The 21,742-nt window shown below is 33.4% G+C and overlaps 1 long non-coding RNA gene across 1 annotated transcript in view; it reads right to left on the minus strand.

The window, feature by feature from the left end:
* Positions 1 to 305: 305 nt before the first annotated feature.
* The window catches only part of LOC143236823 (uncharacterized), a 42,848-nt gene continuing 21,411 nt past the window's right edge, over positions 306 to 21,742 (minus strand). The window contains exons 2-3 of the long non-coding RNA XR_013019762.1: positions 2,927 to 3,045; positions 306 to 933 (exon numbers count right to left, since the gene is read on the minus strand). This is a non-coding gene — a long non-coding RNA (uncharacterized LOC143236823). The remainder of the gene's footprint in view (positions 934 to 2,926; positions 3,046 to 21,742) is intronic.

Raw genomic sequence — 21,742 nt, forward strand, 5'->3', positions numbered from 1 at the left:
TTGAATAATGTATTTTTGTTTATATTTTTCTAAAAATTAACATAGCATACATTTGAAACACCAAAAGATACCTCATGTAAATTATATACTTATCTTAGCTCCCACATCTCAAACTGCTATTGAGAACTTTCGAATTGTATTATAATGAATCAAGAATGTTTTAACAAAGGAAAAATTTACAGATGTATAGGTTTTGCACCATATTTTCAAGGAGTTGTGTTTACTTTTTCTTACAAAAAGCTACAATCACTGTTTGCACCGGTATAGGTTGTAACACGTTTTATATCGACAAAGAAATATAAAGATGCATTCTAACAATAGTTTATTTTCATTGGTAATTCATCCCGGACAATACAAGTAATAATGAAATTGGTACACTACTCTCACAAGGATGGGATGGTATGGAGTGTGTGATTACATATATGATTCATACACCAGATATTAATGAGAACCAATACTCTATAACAAATAAAGAACTGCTTGCAATTGTAATATTTCTTAACCCTGACTATATGAGTATTTAAAAATATGCATGTTACAACCTTTTATAAATTTATCTTCAAAATTTAACTAACTTACTTTATTATTAATGTATACGAATAAACAAGGCATCAAAATATGGTTAGTAATTTTAATATTATATAAATTTTAAGCTACTAATGCTATAAAAATATTTTATAAAAATCATAAATTTCCTCTAGCAAGAGAATGTAAGTTATTTGCTGTTGCTCTGTATTCTATGAAATTAAATATAAATTATTCATTATGATATAGATATTACAAGTAAAAAGTTTATTTGCCATGCTAACACATTGTCTCTTTATGCTACATAATTTATAACCAATAGAAAGTCAGGATATTATCTACCAAACAACATATGTTGTTTTCATTATAGAGGGTCATCCATTCTGTCTTCAACTTGAAAGTTTCTCTCTGAATTTTCAAAACGAAAAGATTACGGAATATTTTAAAAGCTCTTATACCAACTAGAAACCCATTTAAACTATGATAATCATAGGATATTGTTTATTTTGTGCTTATTGTTTTTTGTGTTCTTAGTTGCATTATTTAAGGAAATAAAACTGATTTACTGTACTAGTACCAATAACATTAAAAAGTAGTAATAAAATTTCATTGACAACCAACAACAAAAACACAAGAGGTAAGAGGTAATATATTTCTTGTTTCTCGTGTATATTCTTTACTTGTTATTATAAAAGTACTTAAAATGTAAAAATAAAAACTCATTAGATTATACTAATACGACAACGAAGAAATAGCAATAATAAAAATTATTTATGAGGTATGTTTGTGAGCACTTACTGCGTTACGTCATTTTATAAGATAACGCGAACTGAGCGTTCGCCAAGTAGTTTACATTATGACTGATATGGATAAAAAAAACTTCAAAAATTTAAAATGTTTGATTGTATATTTGATAATAATGTTCTAAGAGTACAACATCAATGTACGATACTACTTGGGTTAGTTATATGAAAATACTGACAAGATAAATTGCCAACCAATGTGGTCATGTATTTTTAGAGAACGTCTAAGTTACAACCATTGCAGAAGTACTGATGATGGACCATACGAACAGTGGCAATACTGTCTTTAGATATTCCCACTTATGACAAATTAGAAGTGAGAAACTTTGTCAAGAGTAAATGAAAACCCTGACATCTCTGGGGCACTACTTACTGTACAGCAAGTTCGAATAAATTATCAGAAATTTCTGGGTATACTACTGATTTCTGCAATTTCTGGCACTTCCCTAGTTAATAATGAGTGCAGAATAGCATGTTGTACTTTCAATAGAATCATCAAGATGTGGTAGCCAAACTGAGATTCAGCTTGAAGTATCCAAAGTACTAATAAAATATATAAAATAGGCTTTGCAAATTGCAAGATATAAATCACCAGAGGTTTTAAACACCATTTTGTACACGTTAAAGCTGTTTTTTGATCATATTCACTCATAAACATTGATAACTAGCACCCCTCCCCCAGCTAGTACAGCGGTATGTCTACGGATTTACAATGCTAAAATCAGAGGTTCGATTCCCCTTGGTAGGCTCAGCAGATAGCCCGATGTGGCTTTGCTATAAGAAAACACACACTTACAGTGAATAGTAGTAACGTGTTTATGTGTGCTGCTTAGAAAAATATTATCGAGTCAAGGAATCTATGACAGAGAGTTTTAGGTTCTCCTCTTAATAGAATCTCCCTCGGTCTAGATAGCTCTTCCTCTGTCTGACTACAAAGCATACACAGCATAATAATGTGCCATCCAAAAGAACAAACTTTCAACTGGTTGTTCTCAAAAATATTCTGATATTTATCTGGCTGAGTTGTAAAAAAATGTCTGTGCAGCCGATTGAACGAAAATTGTCGAATACTTAGCTAGAACACCTTAGGATATTCGATAAATAAATTCAAAAACAAAAGGTATACAATAATAAAAATATTTATATATGATAGCAAATACAATAATAAACAAGGACTAATATTATGTAGTGGGTACTAAACTTATAAATGAGATGAAGCATTTATCCAATGTTCTTATCAGCTTAAGATGTCGCCCTAATCCAAATCTCTTATTTAAACGAAAATAACCATGAATCTTAAAACAAAGCAATAATTACGTTACCGTTTAAACAGAATCAAAATCAGGTTTAAACCAAAAATTACAGGTGAAATTATCTTCATGTTTAAACCTAGTCAAACATAAATCAAATCTAATAATAAAATATTTTTTTAAGAAAACGTTTAAGCTAGCTACACACACTTCTCAAAGTTAAAATTAAATCAAGAAAATCACAGTTAATGTTTAAAGTTAAAGTTGTTCTGTAAAGTTAGTCTAATAAAAAATTCAGCTTTAAATATAGATCTCAGTAACACTAGTAAAACCAAGCTTGATCCTTACCCATTATAACATGAAAGATCTTGAGTATTATCTGAGATTTGATAACAGAAAGCAAGTTTCTTCTTTTGGATGTTCTATACCATTTTCCTTGCAATAAAGGTACTTATGTTCCTGAAACACTGAAAAATGAAATATGTTGAAAAGAGAAAATATGAGACTTGAGAAGGAAACTCTGTAAACACGATAATTTGGATAAAAACAACACCAGAACAAAGGAAGTAGAAAATATATGGTCATCCTCTCCTATACCAAATCTCTTCCTCACTTTATCTACAAGTTGATCTATCTACTATAATCTTAATCTATTAAAATAACCACATATCATTCAATAAACAGTAAAATTCACTTCACCTTAACAAATAAAACTTATTTGAGAGCAAAACAAGATTATAATATAAAAACGTGGTTAATGTACCACACTATGCATCAATATTTAATAACAAAAATACAAATTATTAAATCCTATTAATTAATAAAAAATCTTAAACAAAATCATCACAATAGCATGAACGATCCTTTAATACAAAACCACAGAGTCAAATTATTTATAACACGTAAATGAAAGCATGTAAAACAAAATTAAACCTGGGAACATTAAAAACACATATAATACTAAATTTAACCTGTTTAATAGAATACATATTTACACTGTACAAACTAACACAAACACTTACATTTTAATCTTAAAACAATAAATATATATCTACACATGAAATACATTTATATATTAATAAGAAGTCTTAAAAGCAAAATGATAAAATATGCATATATACACTGCATGAAATTACATTAAACAAGTATAATTAACCACGCAAATAGATATACACAATTCACTTATTATATATACTATTTAAATAAGAATCTGAATTGGCCAGCAAGTGTTCCAATGCAGCCAAGGATTTTGGGCGCATCATTGTGATCTGGCTGTCACAAGACCCTTTAGAGTTTGTGTCACAAACCCTGCTGGAGTTGAAATACTTCTTCCTCAAGTTGTGATAGCAGGCTTTTTTGCACTTCAGCAGATTTTATTTCTTACAGTTACATAACGCCCATTCCTCTGCTGTTTAAATCAGTCTGATCTGTTCCTTTACCTTGGTTGGGGTTTTGTAGGGAGTGCCAACCTCTCGACTTTCACCTTCCTAGTTTCACAGTAAAAGACACTGTAATAGACATATTAGAAGTATACATTGTAGTTGTTATCATCACCACTGTTGACACCAGAGCCTTTTAACCACAGTAGATGCTATTACTTGGAATACAGCTCCTGAGGTGGGCATTGATGGTAGAGCCACATATGAGTAGTAACCTACTTTACTCTCAGTGTGTTGATTCAGAAATAGGAGTAAATGTTTTTTAATAAGGTTCCACTTGAAGTGTCTACGCATGATTTGTTGACCAAGTACATTAATGGAATACACTCTGAAGGAGCGTATCATTACGTTAGGGTTCTCTTCCTTAAGTTCAGACCCAGATTATAATTTAATTTTTGATTTATTGGTATTCCAACTCCTCGTCCTTTCTTTTGCTTCTCAGGGCATTGAATCCAGCATAACGGATTATTGTTTGGACAGCTTGTACATACGAGGGCTGTTCAAAAAATACGCGGACTGTTTGAATTGCGCGGCTCCAGTTGGTTCCAGGGGAATCCGCTTGGTGTTGCTAGGTTTGCACAGATCAGCTGATTACGACGCCATTTCCCGATTGCAGATATCTTCATTTGTGTATTAGCTACGCGGTTTTAAGTGAAGTGCGATTTTTTCGTTTGGCGGATTTCAGAATGAATGACCTGAAGGAGCAACGACTTGCTGTGAAATTTTGTGTTAAACTTGGAAAATCTGCGACTGAAACTTTTGCTATGCTTAACACGGCTTACGGTGATGTTGCTATGAAGCGTATGGCATGTTTCAAGTGGCATGAACGTTTTAAGGATGGTCGACAGTCCATTGAAGATGATGAGCGTCCTGGACGTCCTTCCACGTCAACTGACGACCCACACGTCGACAAAATCAACACCCTGGTGCAAGCAAATCGGCGTCTGACTGTCAGGGGAGCTTGCTGAAGAGTGTGGGATATCAGTTGGATCTTGTTACGAGATTTTGACCGAAAAATTGAAGATGCACCGCGTTGCTGCAAAATTCAGCCCTCAGAACTCGTGAGTTTTTGGCCAAACACTCGATCACTGTTCTTCCCCACCCCCTACTCACCTGACCTTGCTCCTTGCGATTTTTCTTGTTCCCCAAACTCAAAAGACCCTTGAAAGGAAGAAGATTTGAGACGATTCCCGAGATTAAGGCAAATGCGACGAAGGAGCTGGAGGACATTACAAAAGAAGCGTACCAGGACTGTTTCAACAAGTGGAAACACCGTTGGGATAAGTGTGTGCGTTGGGGAGGAGAGTACTTTGAAGGGGTCCCAGACCTGTAACTTCTAAATAAAGCACATTTTGTTTTATGACGTCAGTCCGCGTATTTTTTTAACAGACCTCGTAAGATGTCAGTCGCGGTTTTATAATGTGATGTCATCTGTGAGTAATGTAAATAATATTTCACATGTCTCATAAAATAAACACATCTTGGCAAAATTTAGATGAACAAAATAATTCAGCCAAAAATTCATTAGCTAGTAATGTAATCTTCATTGTCTTTAACTTGTATATCAACACACTCCGTTGCCAAAAACAGGTTTAATACACTGAACTGCGGTAAATGAACATTCACTGTTATTACGACCATAAGCCTTTTTTGTCACCACACTTCCTTAACACGAATAAAATGACTTGTGCTTAGTGGCTTTATAGGAAAATAAACATTTGCAATCTCAAGAAAATAAGACATATTTAACTGAAAAGTTGTCTAATTCTCTCTCAGCTACAGGGTAAAACATAACTTCCTGAATATACAACGAAGAATCAGACATAATTGTGGATGGTCAGTTCTTTTCCCGAAGATCAGATAGAATAGTCACTGCGCTGAGAAAGATTACGATTTCATTAAGAAAATCATTATGGCCAGCAGTCACCATATTTTGTAGTCATCAACTTTTCAATAATAATAATCCTAGATTATTATGATAGAGTAGTAACTGTACAACGTGTTGCATTCACGTGTTTGGAAAGCAAGCAATGTAATTTTTGAATTACTAAACATTATTTTTAGTCGTGCAAACTGTAGTTATAATGAATATTACAAATACTAACTCCAGCTGCCCCAACTTATACACGAGCAGTAATAACACCATGTAGTACGTACATTGTATTCACACTTGAAAGTCATTTCATTCATCGATGGCATGACCAAACAATCATTCTAGCAGGGGGTTACTAAGGAAAAAATCACTCAATATTGTACACAAATTATTCAAAATACCACATGGTAGCTCAGAAACAAAGGAATGTTATCTTTCAGCCAGTGATCTTAAAACTAGAGACAGTTCCAGCTCATTATTACGATTTAAAGTAGCATTAACCGAATTAAATTATAATTTGGATTTAGAAGTTAATTAAATGCAGAGATGTATCGAATTTATATTTGCAACGAGACTGATACACGGAATTGTTTTTATTAATACAAATACATTTTAATATATAAACAACAACATCATTTATAATAATGGTTATTACAAAGAGTAATTTATATATAAACGTGTTACACCTTACAAAAAATATCGAATCTTTTGTCCGATCTGAAACTTCCTTGATAAGTTATCGAGGGTTCACGACAAGCGAATTTATTTTAAGTTGACATCGGAACAGTTTACTTAACTGATCACAGATGAGTTTATTACCACTGAAGTTATTTAAGATTTTCGTAGAGCACTAACGTTCGATGGTAATCCGCTGAAGCTAAATAGTTTGTAATGTTGAAATCTATAAACGTTCCTGGTCAAACGTTCCTTTCTGATTAATAAGCATTAATCATAGTTATACCGTCCAAGGTTTATTGTATAATAACTAAAGCAAACCAACAATATATACTGTCACGTTGCGTTGTTACCCTTTATAAGCTTGAGAGGAGAGTTTCTAGAAATTTCTTCTAATGCAACAACAATGGTATTTACATACATACATTATTGATTATTACGCTCGAAAATATTCTACAAATTTAGTGAAAATTTTGCAATGCACATCTAACAGTATAAGTTGCACGCATTTCTAAATATATATTTGATTAAAACAAACATCGATATTAAAATAAATACATAATACTAAATCAGTCACACACACACACACCTTTTGGTATTTCTTCGTCTAGCTCATTTAATCCAGCTATATAAATATATGCAGCGTCTTTTTCTGTCTCATGAGCTAAGCTGAGGGGCTTTTTAACAGTACGCTTGTTTTTCTCTGTCGTATCACTCTTGACGTCCAAATGCCAGTTGCACCAGGGCATAAGATATGTATACATAATTTATGGTTGTAGCTTTTAAATGTGCAGCATGTGGTTACAAGCACCCTCTAAATGCTGTATTTCGTACATCAGGAGACTGACTTGTAAAAATAAAATATTAGAAGGAGACTATTTCAACAAGAATCAAGATGAGTCCATGATGCCAGCACGTACCACAATGACACACAGTTGCATGGCATCATTATCTACGATAAATACTTGTCTGGATTTTCTCAGCAATGGCTACATCCATACTGCTTCAAGGAAGCTTGAATATCAACTGTTTGATTGGACATGAGACTCTGGTTTCTATGTAGTAATGTGTGATAATACTTTATTTAAATGGATTTCTGTTCAAAATAACATATTGTTATGAAGACTCAGCTGCTGAGTTTAAGCTAGATTGCTGTTAATCTCATCACCTAGCACACTCTTGTGTTCTTGAAGCCTAATGTGTATCTTATGGCATAGTGTGCTGGAAGCAGCACCAATCGTAGAGCTGGTATCAGTCACTTCTACCTTGCTTACTGTTATGATGACCATTCCAGGGGAAAGCTGAAGTGTTAATGGTTTGTTGTGTAGAGCAGCATTAGGTGTGTATATCTTAATGAACATGCCATTATTGGAGTTACTGCTGTCTACTCCTTTGACAGGAAATATTGGGTCTCATAGGTTGGTTCTACGCCTGCTTGATGTACTGACAACACATTCGATCATGTCCACAGCACACAAATTGTGTGAACAGAGGTACTACAGTAATTTGGTTTTGAAGGGAATGTGGTCCAAGCCAGATAGAGTTAATACTAAAATAGTGACTGCTCATGTATATCCTCGTCCTTTGGTTTATGTAACACATAAGTAGTTTAAAACATGTTTCTCTACTCACGTCCAGACATCAACTATTAGCCAAGACAAATTCAGTGTTTACTGGCTAAAGTGAAGTTCTTCTTCAAAGTACCTGATAAACAATGGTACCCATTATGATCAGTTCTGCTACCATGACAACCAGGATTTCCATTATCTTACTGTGTCCTATAAGAGGCAAACTATAAAGTTTTACCCAGCTCATTCCAAGATAAAATGATCCTTCCATTATTTCCATATCAGTGGTCATATTATTGCATAAAGCTGGCCTTCCTGCATCTATTGTGCATTCAGACGAGATATGGTGTGTTGTTGAGTGGCAAGATAAGAAAACTTTACACAGAAATGTTTCAACCTATAATCTTAGCATTGGCTTTATCTTTGAAATGCCTCGAGTTAAGGGAGAAGGTGATGATTTTAAAATCACCAGATTTTATTTTTCTATAACTATTACAATATGTCTTTATTCGTTTTATAATTTGTATGTAGGTATTCTGTATGTAATTAGTATCTTACAAACAAGCAGGCTGAACAAAAATACAGCACAAGCCCCTTGTTTCGGTAATGGTTTCAGAATACAGCAAATATTTCATACAAGCTTGTACGAATTTGACCCTGTCTGTGCTTATTCCTCGTTGTACAATAGAATATTTCAAGAAGGGGACTTAGAAACTTGCGCAGGTTACTATGAGTTGGTAGGTCCTGTTCCACGTGTCACATGAAATGATCATCAACGAGCACTATCTCACTAGAATAGACGTAGCATTATGTCAATATCTCTGTATGTAACCAAAACTCACACACCATCTATTGAATATAACCAGAAACAAAAACAAAAATATGTTCACACTTAATGTGTTCAAGATTTAGTCAATTAAAAAACTACTGGTTTGTGAAAAACCATTTCTTTATAATAGAACACGATTTTAAATAAAACTACTCTCCTCATAACAAGAATACAATCGTCACTAGGACTGAACGTGAGGGTTTGATTATATTCTTATTGATACAATTTAAAATGTAATATTGCAAAATTGGAGTTCTTAAAAACCTTTTTTTTCTATAAACAGCATCATTTTAAGCTCAAAATACGTTACATTTAATACGAGTAAAAGTTATGAAGGTTTTGAGATTCGTACATTGAACGATTGTGATGCAATTCCTGTGAAGTACTTCCAGGAAAAAACATTTTTAGAAAATTTTCATTTGGTCTAAATTTTTTGAATGAGGTTTGAATAGTACGATTAGTAATTACCAGCACAAACAGCTGCCAGCTGGACGGCGTTTCTACTAGCTAGAAATAATTAAGGAAAAAGTGAAGATAAGTGATAGAAACGCAAATATTAAAGAAATATCATTCACTTTGTTCTAGTGTGAAATTGTACTGCATCAGAGTAAAGTTATCCTTTCATTTACGAAGCAAGAAAGTTAAAAATTACATTCTTACCTCGAATAGCATTAATATCAAATAGACGTCTAATGATACACATCTCTGGGCTATCCTATTTGTTTAATAATTGCTATTCGTAACTAATGCCACAGATTTTGTCAGATTCTGGATTGAAATTGTTTTGAACATATTCAAAGGTTATCTTTTTTTCCGGTATAGTTTATTTGTTTGTTTGTTTTGAATTTCACGCAAAGCTACTCCAGAGCTAGCCGTCCTTAATTTAGCAGTGTAAGACTAGAAGGAAGGCAGCGAGTTATCACAACCCACCGCCAACTCTTGGGTTACTCTTTTATCAACGAGTAGTGGGATTGACCGTCACATTATAACGCCCCCACGGCTGAAAGGGCGAGTATGTTTGGTGCAACCGGGATTCGAATCCGCGACCCTTGGATTACGAGTCGAACGCCTTAACACGCCAGGCCTTTTCCTGATATAAACAGATTTAGTTGTTGTTGTTTGTAAATCCGTATAGATAGCTCTGCATCACTGTGGGGAGAGAAGGGGAAATACATTTACATACACAGACTATAATCATAGAAATATTCTGTAGGACCTGACATTATGGTACAGCACACTTTGAAGAAAAACACGTCCTGTTCAACCCATAAAGCCTAGTTTTAATACATTAAGGTTATCATATGTGTTATTGAAATCTTGTTTTCTGTTTCTTATACTTGCAATCGTCTATAGTTAATCATCAAGTAAAATACATTGCCTCTTATCTTGTTTGCTCCCCAGTGATACAGCAGTATTTCTGCGGTCTTACAACGCTACAAACCGGGTTTCGATAAACGTGGTTGATAGAACACGGATAGCTCATTGTGTAGCTTTGTGCTTAATTCAAAATACAACACATACAAACATACTTGTCTTGCAAATCAGCTTTAAGTATAGTAAGATTTTGGAGTCTGTCAAACCATATAATGTGTATGATTTCGACCTTGCATAATATATGTAGCGTTTCTTTATTGTTGTTGTTATATAATTCCATAACATTTAATGTATTCATAACATTGTAATATAAGCATAAATACACTGATTCTGCACTTTCATATATTTACTTCAGCATACGTTATAAGAAACGTGGAAACTTTTGTCTTAATAATAATTTTGGTTTCTACGCAATCAAGTTGAAAATATTTATAAACAAACGTTAGACTGGTTTGTTTTGAATTTCGCGCAAAGTCACTTTACACTTTTTTAAAACAAAAAAACTTGAAGTGGCAGTATAAAGAATGACTGTTTGTTTATAATCGCAAGGCTCCACAATGAATTATTTGCGCTGAGCCCGCGGCGAATAGCAAGCTACGAATTGCAGTTATAATCATGTTGGGATATGGATTAAATAGGCTATAGTTCGGGTCCCAAAAGTGGAAAGTCGCGTTCCACTCTGATCAAATACTGGGGCTTGACTGTTACTATAATACCCTAATCATCGAGCAGCAAGTGCTGTTGGCTAGCTATCTTCTTTCTAGCTCACTAGTTCAAAAGTATGGATGTCTAGCACAGATGACTTTTGTGAAAGCTTTGCACAAATATAGAAACAAACAAGTGCGTTTTATCCGAACAACAAGGGCCCGAGTCGGCCAGGTGGATAGGACTCTTGATTTGAATTTTGAAGGTCGCGGGTTCGAGTCCCCGTCACACCAAACATACTCGCCCTTTAAGCTGTTTGAGCGTTATAATGTTACAGTCTATGCCACTATTCGTTAGTAAAAAGAGTAGTACAAGAGATGGCAGTAGGTGGTGATAACTAGCTGCCTTCCCTCTAGTCTTACACTACTAAATTAGGGATGACTAGCACAGATAGCCCTTGTATAGCTTTGTATGAAATTCCAAACAATCAAACAAACCGAATAACTGGAATTTTATATCTCCTGTTGTTCATACATGACATGTACAAAATTAGTTACTGTATGGCTCAAATAGAGAAGTTTGCTTGAGTAAAACCCTTCTCTCTCAGAACATTGTGAAACACGGTTGCGTAAAATCGTTTTTAAGGTCTCGAAAAACAATGATGTACTTTACAAGTGGGAATCGCTTTTGTAATTGATGTAATATTTTCAGTCCATTTAGAAACATCGTTACTAAATGAAACACTGAGTCCAGGGCTATTAACTTAGCTGTTATATATACATGATCTTGTATATATATATAAAGTAGATAAGTTGTATGGAAAGTATTAATTATAAGAATTGTTAGAAGAGTAAGTAAAATAATCTTTTTCCATATTTCTTTTGTTATTGTTATTTAGTTTTACGGCGTGATTTTCGTTCTATTCCCACAATATTTTTTGTGTGAACTTTAATATACATGGATCAGGATACATTTAACACCAATGTTCTTTCCTTTCCTTGAATTTATATTTATTTTTTTAACAAACTTAATAATGAAACATGTTAACTGTGGTAAACGAACTAATAATTTAACCTATGTAAGAGTTATTTATTCCTGATTTATAAAAAAGTTCTTATGGAATAGAAAAAAAACAAATATTATTTTCGAAATATGCGTAGCAGAATTATACAAATTCGTTATTAAAACCAAAACACCTTTTATGAAGTTTAAGTTCACAGGTCTTTCGAAATGTCTTGACTTTCATAAGCAGTCATTAAGCTGTAGTGAAATTCTTAGTGCATTAAATGAAAATAATACTTTATGAAAAACGCCTTAAAAGAATGTTTCCGTATTTCTCTCTCCTTTAAACCAACAGCAAATAAATGTTTGTACGGTTAGATTATTCAGGTGTTTAGTAAAACAGCATTCCGTTGCCATATAAACTCACAGCTGATCTATTTTCTTTCAAATGGTTGGTCACTAACAGTTGTTGTTTGCCTTATTTTAATTACTTAACAAAAGATACTCAATCTTCACGTATAAATAATGAGAATATGAAAACTTTTTCTAAAAATACACGACTTACCCACGGCTTCCACACAGGTTTCATTCTACTGAATCCTTGACTCAAGTGTTTATAACACAAGCCCAGGGAGATCGAGCGATGAGTGATATTTTTAGATCATTAAACAAAAAACCTACAATTAGCAAATTGTTATTAATATATTTATATTTTTACGATTGTATAATGGTTCACGTGAGATATAGTTAGTGCAATTTGTCTATGAATTCGAGGGTTTACAGCCTGCATCCCGTTGCTACAAAAACACGCTTCGTACTTAGGGCCATTAATGCACTATCAAAGTAATTTCGAAACTTCAAGAGATTGCTGTTAATTATCTGCCTTCTGTCACAGTTAAAAATGGCTTTGCGTAGATATTCTTTATGCAGCTTTACATGAAAGTTCTAAATCAATAAACAATATTTAACTAGATGTACTTCCGTGGGGTTTCCTAAAGTGTTCTGTTTAAGAGTAAGTAAAATCAAAATTAGGAGTAACAAATATTTCATTTTTTGCTTTTCAAGTTCATATATCATGCTGTGTTGTAGCTTACATAGCGCATAATTATTCTCGTGATTCATAGCATGCGCACGCTTTACTGACGCCACAACAGTACAAATTGCAATGTTAAGCATCTCTTATGTAATGTCATTTTACTACCTATTGACCGACTGACAGGTAACGCACTACTGTATAGTGGTGCGAGTCGTTAAAACTGGTGATTCCTCCAAGTGACCTCCTATCGGGGAAATAAATGTTATCACATACTGCGACATCTAGTGAATAAAATAAAAAACGCTACTTTATGTTAAGTGTTAAGCATAAGAAATAGCAAGCTAAAAACTCTTGTGAAATACACCCCTTTCTCTACAAAATAAGCACTAAAGTGCTTTCAGAAATAAGCTACTTTGATGAATATGAAATGTCTTTTTATATAATACGTTCTATCCACACTAATGTATAATTTTACATACATACTCACAAATGATATCTATTAAATTTCAATAACGTAGATTTTCCAAAAATAGTCATGCAAAATAAAACAAATAACAAAATGATCAAAAATACCATAAATTAATGTCTCTGTTATAACAACTGGTGGATACGATAATTTCTGTGATTATAGAAAACAGTCGTTTAACATTGTATTACCTGTATTAAAACGTTTCATAGATGAAATATCGCTAGCGATCTAGAACGATTAAATATTAACTTGTAGGTTTAGAAACCTTAATAACACAAAGCCTGTAGTTTCTTTGTAGTACTTGATAAACCACATATACAGATATTTATTGTAACATGATTTATTTAGGATTTGTGCTTCCAGTGTAACAAAATGTTTCTAACAAAAGTTTCCAGGTAAAAGAAATTCCAGAGATCATTGTATCAAAAAGAATAGACGATACAATAGAATTCATTGTAAACCTAATACTATCTAATGTTTAACCTATTAGGTGAGACAGTAATAAATATACGGACTTACAACGATACAATCTCGAATTTGATTCCCTGCTCTGTACATAGTAGATGGCATAATGTGGCTTTATTCTAAAATAATTATATATAGAAGAGTTTATGAGTCTATATTGACTTCAGCGTTTATGTTTTGATTCTTTTCTAAAGTAATCAAACTTAAATTCTTGAATTATAAAACTTAGGTAGGGTGACTGATACTTTCTAAAGTAGACGAAAGTTAATACTGGTTTCCATTTTCTATCGTTTTTATACAATAAGCGTTATTAAATTTAGCCAAATAGTACATCAATAAGACATAGTAGTTTGATACACTGTTTACTGAGTATTTACGATTTATCCTAATGAAAACTGCAATATATTTGGTCCACAGTTATGTTGTTACAATGATGTCAAAAGGTTTAATAAGACGATCTATTTGTTTCTCATTTACTTAAACAATTAAGATCCTTACTGCACCTGAAGGCAATCGAGAAAAAAAATGTTCATGATTGATGATGATTGATCTAGGCTTTGGTTACTGTTAAGACAATGTTATAGTCTATCTTACTCCCTCTTTTAGTTATAACATTTTCTAATAGCATAATGTTTGTCGCTGTACGCCAGGTTTTGTACGCTAAACGTTAAATTGCTGCTATTTTCCCTTCACATCGAGAAATTTGCCAAAGCAAATATTTTTTAACATGTAATATTCAAGTTCCCACATTAACAAATAAATAACTTGAGATATTGATTTCTTCAATTATTTCCACATTATCTATTTTACAGAAAATAATATCTATTTTGTTTATTTTTGGATTTCGCCAAAGCTATTCGAGGGCTATCTGCGCTAGCGGTCCCTAATTTAGCAGTGTAAGACTAGAGGGAAGGCAGCTAGTCATCACCACCCACCGCCAACTCTTGGGCTACTCTTTTACCAATGAATAGTGGGATTGATCGTAACATTATAATGCTCCTACGACTGAAAAGGCCGAGCATGTTTGGTGCGACCCTCAGAGCACGAGTCGAACGCCTTAACCCAACTGACCATGCCAGGCCATATTAATATTATTTTTAATCTTAACCTTTGCAACAAAATGAAATGAATACTTTCCCATTCAAGGTCAGCAATGTAACATAAAGTTGGACCCCCGCTAGTACAGCGGTATGTCTTCGGATTTACAACGCTAAAATTAGTGGTTCTATTCCCCTAGGTGGACTCAGCAGATAGCCCGACGTGGCTTTGCTATGAGTAAACACGCACACACACAAAAAAAAAAAGTTACTCTGTTTAATTTAAGGTTTTGTTTGCACAGTCGAAATGTGTTTTAGTAAATATAAAAGAATACAGCGTTCTTCAAAGTTAAGATAGACACTTTTTTTTTGTAGCAGATGCTGAATTTGAATGTGAACCGTTACCATCAGTTTTATTTTCATTTTGTCACCCGCGTTATAAGCTATTTTTAATTCTCTTAACTACCACCACTTCAACAACTTAAGTGGCTGAACGTGCAATCCCTGTTAGTCATCATATCACGTGAGAAAACATCAAATACTTGACCAAGACAAGGACTACCAAGAAACCTTTATCAAATAAGGACCTCATTTATGTGGAGTCATTTTCAACCAAGAAAATGTCAAAGTCAAACTCAAAGTGATTTAATTTTCATCATGAAAGTATATTGTGAACAAACTACTTCTTACTAATATAGTTTTTTCTTTACCGTTTGCTCAAAAGATGATTTCCATTCTGACTTTTATCAAAATTCTGTCGTACTAATTTTGTTACTCACTAATGACAGCACTGTTGTAACAACATTCACTTGAATGCGACTGATATAATAATTAATTTGTTCTAAACATTAGAATATAAATTCAGTTCTTAAGTGTCTGACTGACAAATATCCTCAAATTGAGTCATAAAAGAACTATCGTAAAAATTGAAACGAAAAACTTGTGTGTGAAATAACAAGATAGACTTAAAATATCCGCTCTGTTGTGATAATTTATAATGTAATGGGGCATTACTATTAAATCATATTAATATAATTAAATATTTTGTACATATCATTGTCAATGATTGATTTTTAGCCATCATTATAACTATGAGTTAAATATTACACTTTAAACAGCAGAGGATCTTAGATAATCAATAAGACGTACCTTATTAGTATCGATTCTGTATAGCTGAAACGTCAAACCATTTGCTAATGAATTTCTCTCATTCTAGCAAGTTGGTAATTGCTACCTAAAATATATTATATTACATATATAAATAGTAAGTCTTACTATGAATGGAGTGGCCAGGTGGGTAGAGCGCTCTACTCGTAATCTGAATGTCGCGAGTTCGAATCCCCGTTACGCCAAACATGCTTACCCTTTCAGCTGTGAAGACGCTATAATATGACGGTCAATCCCACTATTCGTTGGTTAAAAAGTAGCCCAAGAATGGGCGGTGGGGAGTGATGGCTAACTGTCTTCTCTCTAGTCTTACAGTGTTAAATTAGGGACGGTTAACGCAGATAGCCCTCGTATAGGTTTGCGCGAAATTCCAACAACAAACAGACGAAATCCTCCTTTGTTATTACTTTATCTAATTAAAATTGATGCAAAAGTGGTTCTTCTTATAACAAAAATCGTCATTTTTAAAACACGTACACTCATGTGTTATCATTCTATTACCAGAAACTATTTAGAATAACATTCTTAATCATACTTTAAGAATATTATTTGGAAAAAAGTTCGATCTTTCTAAATTTATGCTCATTTAAAGAAAATTAATTCCATTATTACACGTAACATGGTGCAATGTATGCCAAATATTTTTACGATGACATAAACACTACATATTATACGCAAAGTAATAAATTTGTACTATTATGTTATAGCAAATACTTAAATTATCTTCATGATATTTTTCAAACTTTTTTGTTACTTTGAGGTAATATATATAGACTAGTATGCTTTCTGATTATTTGAAAATAATCTAGATTACTCATATCTCGAAAGATCTTCCTTTCATCTAAAATTTGTCGTTAAATGTACAGTTTAATATGTGTAATGAAATATTAAAATTATTATTTATAATCAACGTTTTGGGTATTATTAAACAGAAGGATGTCAAAATTAAATATAAGTGTGGATTTACAATATATCACTGTGCTATATTTAATAACTTCAAAATACCCGACGTAACTCCTATAGTAGCTAGAGAAAATGTAATGGATCTCACTGTTGCGTTGTAAGCTATATTTTTAATGTTGCCGTTTTCTATTAACTAGAGGGAGCTGCAGATCGTAATGATCGAACGGTTTAATAATATAGATAATTTTAAGGAATTGCTGTCAAGTTTCCTTGTGATCCGAGAATAGGTTATAAATACGAGAATGGAGGAGATAACTGTGAAGACTGTAGTATAGTTTCTAGCTACAGTTCTGCTTTTAGTTAAATATTTTGATCTGTGTTGGCTAATGTGCATAATGTGTTACTTTGTGCAAGTTGTTTGTGGAATTTCGCACAAAGCTACTCGAGGGCTATCTGTGCTAGCCGTTCCTAATTTAGCAGTGTAAGACTAGAGGGAAGGCAGCTAGTCATCACCACCCACCGCCAAATCTTGGGCTATTCTTTTACCAACGAATAGTGGGATTGACCGTCACATTATAACGCCCCCACGGCTGGGAGGGCGAGGATGTTTAGCGTGACGCGAGCGCGAACCCGCGACCCTCGGATTACGAGTCGCACGCCTTACGCGCTCGGCCATGCCAGGCCCTTTGTGCAAGTAAGTAATTTTTTTTTGGTTAGCGCATGACCGTAACGCGGTCAATAACTTATCACAGGCATTGAAGCTAGTAAAAACGTTAATATATGAAATAAACTAATTTGTTATCATTTAATTGGTTTAACCAAGTAAATAACACAACGCTCGCACAATATGTAACTGGATTAATTTGAATATTGTGAAGACAAATGGTACCCTTCAACTTAGCACATAACTTACAAATTAATACAAATAAACTAATTTTATTTTTATGAACTCCAACCGATGGATCCTGATCTTTCTTTAAATGGGATTTGCTTATTTGTTTTGTTATCCTGCACGAAGCTACACATGCGACTATCTGTGCTCTGCCCACTACGGGCATCAAAAACAGGTTTTTAGCAGTATATTCGCAGACATACCACAGTGCTAAGGGGGAAGGAAGGGGTTTTTTAAATGGAAGAGTACTTATGTTAAAAACAGTACTATTAATATGAATCGGACGTTCAACTAGTTGTTGTTTCTTATCGAATTTTTTTGTTTTATTTGTTTTTCAATTTTGCGCAAACACACACACATTTCTAATTTATCGGTGTAAGACTAAACGGAAGGCAGCTAGTCATCACCACCTACTGTGTCTTTATTGTGACCCTACATATGCAGGGACACTTAGTAATGTATCTGTATATGTTGTTGTACAAAATGTCTACCAAATTTTATGTTCATATCTGTCTTTTGTTTACATTAGCTACGTGAGGTACAGGCACATACGCATTTAAATAACAAGTTTTTTTTTTTTTTTATTTCATGCAAAGCTACCCTAGGACTATATGCGCTAGCCGTCTCTAATTTAGCAGTGTAAGAATAAAGGGAAGGCAGCTAGTCATCACCATCCACCGCCAATTCGTGGTCTACTCTTTTGCCAATCAATAGTGGGATTGACTGTAACTTTATAACGCCCCCAGGGCTGAAAGGGCGAGCATGTTTGGTGTAACGGGGATTTTAACCCGTTACTTCAGATTACAAGTCGAACGCTTTAACCCACCTGGCCATGCCGGGCCAATTTCAAGTGTATATTAACTACTTACAATATAGGTAGAGCAGCATAACCACCTCGCTATACTGGCCAGTTATATTGCTGGTTTTCTTACACACAAAAAAAGGAACATGTTTGATGGACGTTCAACATTTTTTTTTTATCTACGATTGAGAAATGCAAACTTGTTTGACTATTCCTACTCCACACTATTAATGTTATCATCTTATACATTAAAAAAATTATCTTAACCAGTCGCGATTCCAAGTTCTCTACTTTCAATATCACTCTGAATATGTAATTTCTTAGTTTAAATCTGGTAGAAAGTGAAATGATCTACTGATCGTTGAATATGAAGCCTACAGTACGGTAAATAGTTAACACTAGGTCTCCCCACATATCTGTGCAATTACTTTTTAAGTTAATCATGATTATTCAGCACTTACTTTTGTTTGTTTATTTTTAATTTCGTGCAAAGCTACGCAAGAGCTATCTGCACTTGCCGCTTCTAATTTATTAATGTAAGACTTGAGGAAAGGCATCTGGTCATCACCACCCACTGTCAACTCTTGGGCTACTCTTTTACGACCAAATAGTGGGATTGACCCTAACTTTATAACGTCTCCACAGCTGAAAGGGTGAGCATGTTTGGTGTGACGGGGACTTGAATCTCCTGACTTTCAGATTACGAGTCGAGCGCCCTAACCACTATGCTATGCCGGGCCCAGCACATTCGTATGCTGTCTGTGTTTGTTATCACAATCAAATTTTAATCCCAACTAATTTTGCATCTTTTAAAAAGCTTAATTGTGTTGCAATAATTTTTTCTTGGATATTTTCTAACATATTATTGCAAAAATTAGAACAGAAAATACGTATTTCATTCATACGCTGCAACTGTAACCTGTAGGTCAAAATTGATATTCAGAAATGCAATAGTTAATCCACAAATATTTTGTTACAAAACAATAAAAAAGTATTTTTTTAAATTTTTACAATAAATAACGTATTGCTGTTGACATAGCTTCTTTCTTTAAATCAGAAAATTAGACAGTTTATAAAATTATACATAATTTAGTATAGTCGTGAACTGTTAAATAAATAAATTTGGCAGGGGAAATATTATTCAATTGTTTAACTTGACGATAAAGATGATTCTGATGGTAACTAATTACCTTACACTGTCAGCAAGGAAAAATTATTTGTCTTGTAACGGATCTAATATTACACATTTATTGTAATATCTATGTTTGTTTCAGTATAGTACATATTTAGAAATGCATGTAACGTTTATTGTTAAATGTCTATTACGCAAGTCTCGCCTGTTTTCTAAATTTGTAGAAGATTCTCGTGTGTAAGAATCAACAATTTATAATGTGTGTGTGTAAAATACTAGTGTATTATCAGTATTATTGCAACTAAATTTTTGAGAATCTCGCCTAATGAGACAGTTTAATATTTTTGATATGCTACAGTCAGTGTACCATAAACCTTGGAAGCTATAATTGTGATGAACGCTTAATTATTTATTGGAAAACCATAGACATTTGACCAGGAACACGTGTAGATTTCGAACATTACAAACAGTTTAACATTAGTAAGTTAACTTTTGACGCTAGTATTTCTTCGAAGACATTAGATATCTTTGTCGGAGAAAAGTCAGGTTATAAACGGCGTGAAGCCAGCCATTAAGCGAGATGTAACAATATCAGCATACAAGTCGCTCCTCGTGAACTGTCGATAAAGTATTCAGTACTAGATCATATAGAGGACTGACTTTGTTTGTACATTTGGGAAACTCTTACATGTAAACCATTATTTATAATAACTATACTTGTAAGAGCTGTTATTATAAACTGTATTTTGTTTGTATATTACAATATATATGTTTTAAGAAAGAAAATTGCGTATGTGAATACCATAAATCTGATACATATGCACATTCAAATAACTTGTAACTTCAAATTTACAGCTGTTTGAAATCGTAATATGTAATATAGTAAATCGGAGAACTGTCTGAGATAAATTATAATAGTATATAAATATATCTAGAAATCTCTTGGGTACCAAGAAGTTTGTTTCTTTCCTTTACTTTAAACTAAAGTATAGAAGTATATACCTCCTACAAGCGGTTTAGGAGACATGCTGTTCATAATTTACCGAATCTTTATTTGATAAACTTTTTACTGTAAACAATTTTACTGCTTAGGCAGGTAGCGAATAGACCAGATAATTACGGTGAACGGCCTTGAGATCACCTGTTCTCTACAAAACAGAACATTAAATCATTTACCTTCCTTATCACAGCATACACGTCCTCCCAACATATACTTATCTTTGGGAACATATCCTATTTCCTCTTGGAGATGCATATTTAGCCTTCTTCTGAAACCAACCATAGAATACTTTCAAAGGCTCTTTGAGACCTCACGTTAAGTTCAAAGATGCTGGAATTTAATAGATATGTTTTTCTTGCCGTTCTATTGTTCATTAATAAGTATGAATATCTTGGTATCGTTGAGTTCGGAATCCTGATTAGAAACATGGCTGATTTCTTTCACATCATGCAACCACTCTGATTTATAACATTTAGTATGAAAAAGATTATGTCTTGACTTAGTTTGTACTCAATGGTGTATACTTATTTCGACAAGTACAGTGAAGTTTATTCACCTATTTGATTGTAATGTAGCTTTTCGGAGGCCCCTTGAAAAAAGAAATTATTATAATAAAAGTGGGAGTTGCATTTGTCACATATAAGATTGAATCTAACATGCTCATAGTAAGTTTGTCTTAAAATCTTCATGGCACTGGCGTTTGTATTTCATATATCACTGACACTGGTCAAATCAATAGATTTACATATAATTCATTATCAAAATGTATAATCTTAGAATTAATGGTCCAGGAAAAGTTGCTGCAAAATCGCGTTATATGAGTGATGGTCAATCTCAATATTCGTTCATACTGTTC

Source organism: Tachypleus tridentatus, chromosome 13 (genome assembly GCF_004210375.1).
Source record: "Tachypleus tridentatus isolate NWPU-2018 chromosome 13, ASM421037v1, whole genome shotgun sequence".
NCBI lineage: Eukaryota > Metazoa > Arthropoda > Merostomata > Xiphosura > Limulidae > Tachypleus > Tachypleus tridentatus.